The following is a 7,265-nucleotide window of genomic DNA, read 5'->3' on the forward strand; positions in this document are numbered from 1 at the left end:
AAACATTTTAATAAATCGTCGGCCCAGAAAACCGAAGATTTAAGAACAAAAAGGCTTTTCCATTTTTATACCCTGCATCTTCGTAAAGGGTATATCCACTTTGGTATGGAGTTTGTAATCATTTGACGGAGTCGTCTCCTGCATGGAGAAGTATATATATTCCTGCTCAGCGTAAAATTCTGTGTTGAATTAGCCGTGTCCGTCCGTCCGTCTGTCCGATTGCACGATAACGCAAAAATGAATAATGCAATCGGCACTAAACTTTCATAAGTTGTTTCTTTTCTTCTAACCACGGCTGCTATTGTATTTGGAATAATTCGGACAACGGGTTCGGGTAGCTGCCATACAACTCAAAGAGGTTTTTTTTTTTAAATATTTCAAAAACTAATAAAGATATAAATATCAAATTTTGTAAAGATGTGTCCAATTACACTCTACATATGTTCTGAAAATTTTAATGGAATGAAGCTTAAGGAATAAAAGCTAATTTAAAATATTCGAAAAAATAATAGAGTTAGGTTCATGAAAATTGACAGTTGTGTGTCCAATTATAGGTCAGATATATCCGTGCAGTTTCTGTAGAGTAGTTTGTGAGGTTTGAATACTTGCAGGAGGGTATAATTCAGTCGATTTATACCGACTAAAACGTTTTTACTTGTTTTAAGTTTAAACTGATTCGTTTATCAAGAATGAATATGTTGTTCTTTATTTATTTCAAATAATTCAGAGGACTTTTAATAAATTAGACCCCCAAGGTTATTGCCCAATTGTTTAATATAAAAGAATGCAATTAATTTTACAAATTTAATGGATATTGTATTTTATTTTAAAATATATTTTAATCACAATCTTTAAATTAAACATTTTAATTTTTATATATGCATACACACAAAGTTATTTATGAAAATGAAAATGAACCGAATATTTAAGTATTTTGGTTTCCAAGAAAATTATACTCATTAATATTTTCTTAATATTCTTTTTTTTTGTGTTTTTGTCATTTATACCTTAACAAATTTTTTTTTCTTTTCCTTCGAAGGATAATATAATTAGAAATCTAGCATCATATGTCCTTTCTAACTTAGTGGTGTTTTTAATAATTACATTCATTAATTATTGTTTCATACTCTGATAAATTTTCTTTCAGTTTCTCAGCTCTTAGAATTTTTGTATATTTTTTGGTTCTTCTTTATTTTTCCAGTTTTTCCACTATTTCTTTTATAATATAAATTTCATTTGTTCATTCATAGTCATACCATTAAATATAGTAGCTGGTGTCAGAATGAAGAAAAATTTAATTTCTACTCATTAAAAGTGGCTACGTTATATAGTTTTATGTTTTATAATAAGTAAGAGTAAAAACCAACGTAAAAGATATTGGATGAGCATAGTTTAAATTTTTCATGTTCTTTTATAAAATATATTTATTACGTACATTTATATTTTGATTTTTAGTTTATAATTTTATTTAAAGGGTTAAATTTTAGTTTTGTGCGCGGAGAGAATGCATATATCGAGAAATTTAACAGAGAAATCAAATTGTTAGAAAAGCATTACTAGGGGATTGTTTTGCATTTTTAAAGGTTTCTTAAATAATAATTTAGCAATTTTAAAATTTCAAAATAATTTTACACAAAATCGAATTTCGTGTAAAATTTACAACACTATTGTATGAATTGTATCCTATAATTGTTTATATAACTCAAAATATATTCTTATTTACTGCATATATAAATAAAGCAAATTAAGGCAAACCTTTTGAATTTCTAAATTATGATCTAGTATTACTCATATATGGACATACATATAAAGTTGGTGTACATATATATTATATAAGAACAGTATATATATATATGTATGTATTAAAGTATTTTTAGACTAGTATATATCTTTTATGTAAATAAGAATAGAAGAGAAAATTATTTTTCGAATACGAGTACTTCTTGTAAATATACTTAAATAATTTCATTGTAGGAGGAGGTGAAGCTTTAAAAAAAAAGGTTTTCAAATTAAGTGAAACCAAAATGGTTGAAAGAAACTATGTTATTTTATAGTTTGTGTTTAAGAAAGAAAGAAATTAAAATTAGTTTTTATGTTTGAATTAAAAATAAAGTAGAATTTATTGTTTTTTTTTTCAGGTTTTCCAAGAATGCAATTGGTTCTTCTTTTTATTTATTAAGATATTTTTAATATTAGAAATAAAACCTTTCAATTTTTAAATTTTGAAGGTGCAATCAATAAATTTTATTTTCTTCGTTATTTTCTTAAAGAGAATACGAGCGAATTAGTTTGCTATAAAAATTTGCCAAAGGGAATTGATGTAAAACTGTAGACTTGGTAATGATTTTTTAAATGTCTTTAACAGATTTAATTTTAGGTCAGAACTTTAATAACAGAAAAAAGTGGTTCCCATTTATTAAACAAAACTTTACTTGAGATTATATTTGTTAAATTAGGTAATTTTTTGCTTAACCATTTTTGGTGACAAAATGCTGTTTTATTATAAATTAAACAAGTGCTAAATGTGTAACGTAGGACTAAAAATTTCCAATAGCTCTAAAGTAATTTTGTATAAAACATTGCACAAAAATTAAAATATCACTGTGTTAAATTTCCTATTTTTATTTAATTTTATAATATTTAAAATATTTGACATTATTTGTAAAGAAAATTGAGAATTCAAGAAAAATTTTATATAAACTCTTATATTTCGAAATTGTTATTTGTTTGTTCATTGCTTAAATAATTGCACAATATAATTCCAAACTTTTAATAACTACTGTAGTAGCCTCATAAACTGATGATTGAAAGGGTACCAGTAAAATATAAATCATATTATTTTTTTAACAATATAACAGTGTATATAGCAAATTACATCGTTAAATTTACCTAGACCATAATATTTCATAGTTTTAAAATTGTCGTAAAATTTTCTTTTCATTTAAAATCTTGTAGATGTCGTTAAATAATAAATGGATGAATAAAGTATGTATATAGATATGTATGTATGTATAAGAAATGACATAAAATTTGTAAAATTGAGATATACAGAGGGAAATAACAATAAAAATTATAATTAGTTTCTCATTTTAATTTATTTTTAAAATGAATTAAGAAAGAAATGAACTGAGATAATAAAATTGAAAGTGCAGGATATTATACTATATGGTAGTATACTAATATATTCCAAAAATTTGCAAACCTCGCCATAATTAATTCGTCAAAAATCAATTTAGCTGTAATTGAGACACACGAGTGCTCACATAAATAGATCGGCACATCGACATCTTGTTGCAAATAAATTATTTACATTTCTCTATCTTCGAAAAACGCACTGCTGTTGAAAATTCGACATTTGACATTTGGAGCCAATATATAACCTTCTTTTATTGGATATAATGAGGTAGGGTATATGAATTAAGGGCGGTTATGTATGATGCATTCAGATACGGGACAGCATCTGAACTCTTAGATTGGAACTTAGATTATTAATTTTAACCATATTGAGATATTTAATTTTTGAGTTTTGTGAAGAAGCGAACCTGGACATTTAACTAAATTCACACTTTTTGATGAAAATAAAATAAATCTTAAATAGCTTCTTCATTCTAAATGAACCTTAATTTTCCTGCTAATTTTTATTTCTTGCCAATTAAAGCGTAAACATTATTAAATTTTTTTCTACATGTATATTTTTTAAGCAATCGCTTTGGGTAAATTTTAATCTATACTTTTTAAATACATCAAACTGCTTACAGAAATAATTTTTTTTTTGTTTCGAAAATCTAAATACATAAATCTAAAATTTCTAAATATTCTTTTCAATCAATTATGATAAAAAAAAAAATTTTAAGTAAACTCTGCCAATTATTTGCTTCCACCAAAATGAGCATTAGCTGTAAGGATTTGAGTTTGTATATGGTATGGCAGAAAAAGGTATTGAAAACAATGAAATATTACTATAGTAACGGTAATAATGATAAATCGAATATAAGAGAAAAATATGAAATATATATGTAAATGTATGTATGTATACCTGTTAAAATTACCGAATGTTCACCTGGATGACAACAATTTTTTATTTACAGTTTTCTTTTTTTTTTTTGCATTATATTAGTATATCAATTACTGAGAGTTCACAGAGTTAGATTAAACTAAATCTCTTTTTTTTTATGTTCAATTCATTCTAATGCAATAATGAATATAAAAATAGAATAGATTTTAGTAAATATGTCACCAATAACAATATTCCTCTATAAAACTTTCTAGTAAATAGATTAACAGTTTTGTTTTTTACAATTCGTACTTATACTTATATGTATATAAAAAATATTGCACTGACAATAAAATTTCAGCTGCGTTAAATTTTAATAATTGAAACTAAGCAATAATATTTTTTTTTTATAAAAGTATTATAAAATTTTTCGAGATGAAACTCAAGCTAAGTTATAAGGAATTAATAGAATTTTTAATTACATGTTTATTAGAGGTATAAGTGTTATAAATACATGAGTATTAAAGTACAGTCATTAAATTTGTTGTATGTATACAGTTCCATATGGTAAGGTGAAAATATTTTTTAATGAGAGATGTATAAAATTCTTAGAGCTATTGAGCTTTGTATTTTATAGCTGTGATGAAGTCGATTTTAAGTCGACGAAAAAATTCTCAATTCAATATAAACACACAAAAAGTCTGGTTCTGCCTTATTCGGTGCTCTAGGCGGTTTCCAAAATAGCGCCTCCCCTCTCTTCCTCAACGCTTTTAAATAATTTAACAATATCCAATAAACTACGCAAATTGCGCATAATAAATCACTTTCTTTCAGCTTTATAAAGCTGAATGCAAGATTAGCCGTGGAATTGAAGCCAGGAATTAAACTTTCTTGATTTGTGTTTTACGCTACGGTTGTTAATAGGTGCATATTATCAAGTGAATTTCGTTGTAAAAAGAAACATAAAGTTTTTCGGAAAACACGCCTTTAAGTTTTCGAAGGTGGTGGTGTTTTCCGGCCAAGCTGATGCGCCATTGCATAAATTGCTTAGATATTGCAAATTTTTATTTAGTAGCTGTTATGTAGAATGAAAGATGTTTCTTCATTTAATCTTGAATATGCACTAAATTTGTATATATTTATGATCTATAATAGAAAATATTTTATTACGCATTTTTGTTATCGAAATTTTGTCAATCTTTTTAGTTATACTTCTGACAAGCTTATAAGTTATAGTTTCTTCAGAAAATTCTTGAAACCTACAATCCGCTACAGTTCACTAATGTAAAATTTCAGTAAAAATTCCTCTTAGACGACTTGAGTACTAATTTTTCTTTTTTTTTCTTCATTGACTTGAAAAAAATTTTATTGACAAATTTGTTTAAACAGTTGAGGTGTTTTCTTGTGTTTTGAACACAAATTGTTTATATTTTTTTCTTGTTCTGTAACTTATTGTTAAGCTTCTTCATTTTAATTAAAAAAAAATAAATAAATAAATAAATAAATAAATGATGGTTTTAGTTTCTTTAAAATTTTAAAAACGTAGAATTGTAATAATTGTTTCATATATAAAAAGTCTTAATATTTTTGTGTTTAAAAATTTTTATACTTGTTATGAAATGTAAATATGAAATTCACTACAAAAAAAGAAAGAACACTCATAATTATAATTTAAATAAGTAAATATTTTTATTTAAATATTAGATTTAGGCACAACCATATCCGTAAAAAAAATTTATGAATACGTGTACTCATATAAATCTTTATAGAGTTATTATTATGTACTTGTATATAGATTGAAAAATTAAGCCTTTATTCATTCAACAATGTTTTCCAAATCTAATAAATCCGTATCCAAGTATTTATCCGTACCCAACTAATTATTCAAGTAACAGTGTTTAAAATCTTTTTGAGCTCAATGAATGTTTTAATATAAGAAATAATCAATTCGACAACGCACATACACATACATATGTATTAATCGTTTATATTATGTGCTTCGGTTTTAAAAAGTGCAAGTTGGTCGAACTATATTGAAATTTGTTAAATAGGTTCACCAACTAAACAATAAACTGTTTAGTTGGTGAATTTAGTTGGGCGTTTAGAAAAATGTCCTTAATTCATACGTCCTTAGTATGTATGCATATTTAACTGTGTTGGACTTTAACTTATGAGATAAAATTAAAACAGTAGAAGACTTGGAGACACGAATAGGAACAGCGTCAAAATTACAGAAGTAATGCAGCAGATATTGATGTCTATGGAAATTAAAAATGTAGTACTCGATTAAAATTATTTGCGACCTTATTTGCAAAACACCCTGTATACGTATATATGTATTTCTACAATAAATTATGATACAATTTCTTATTGTGAATAGTAAAGTGCAAAACGATATTTATGTTAAAAGTATACGACAAAACAATTAAAAGTTTGCTTGCGCTAACGAACTCAATAGACATTGTTATAAATTCTGTTTGTGAAGTAGACCTGTCAAGTTCGGAAAATTTGACATCCTTCGATTACCATGTCAGAACAGGAACACCTGACAGCTTTAATCATATTTTTATTCATTACAAATTTTTTTTCATCTTATTTTATTGATCATATAATTACCGTTTCGTGAACTCTAACAGTATATTTATATTTTAAACTATATTTTGGCTCTGTCGATAATATTATTTTTCTCAAGTTTTTAATTTTTCATAGTACAACTACAAGTATATGTAATAGAAATTTTACATTAGATAAACTTTTAGACAACTTTTTTTACATTAAATAAACATACCTGCTTCAAATTTAAAAATCAGTGAATAATCACATTACTCTCTTTCTTCTTTTATTTGTTTTAGTTTATCGCAAAACTAAGTTATTTATTTTAAATGAGTTACATAATGTATACTGCCGGCTATATGAATAAACACTCAACGTTTGAACTTTAAAAGCTAGAATTTGTTTTAATTTTATAAGCGAAAGCTTTTTGAGCTGATAGCCGTATAATCAAGTACAACATGATTTTTAAAAATTTTACGGTATCGTAAATGAGCGTAGCAGGTAAATAAAAACAAATTTATCAATAATAATTTATAAATAGAAATTCTTATTGCTTATAAATGGTGTTATTATAAAGGTCGTTGCTCATGTGTGTTTGAATAATTAACCGGTGTTGTGAAGCAAACATTTAAGTTTCAATAATTTTGATTTTGTTTTTAGTTTTTCTAATTTAGTTTAAGTAAACTAATTTCTTAATAAAAAACGTTTAAATTCAAAG

The sequence above is a fragment of the Condylostylus longicornis genome, unplaced genomic scaffold (genome assembly GCF_029603195.1).
Source record: "Condylostylus longicornis isolate FDR11 unplaced genomic scaffold, ASM2960319v2 ptg000107l, whole genome shotgun sequence".
Taxonomy (NCBI): Eukaryota; Metazoa; Arthropoda; class Insecta; order Diptera; family Dolichopodidae; genus Condylostylus; species Condylostylus longicornis.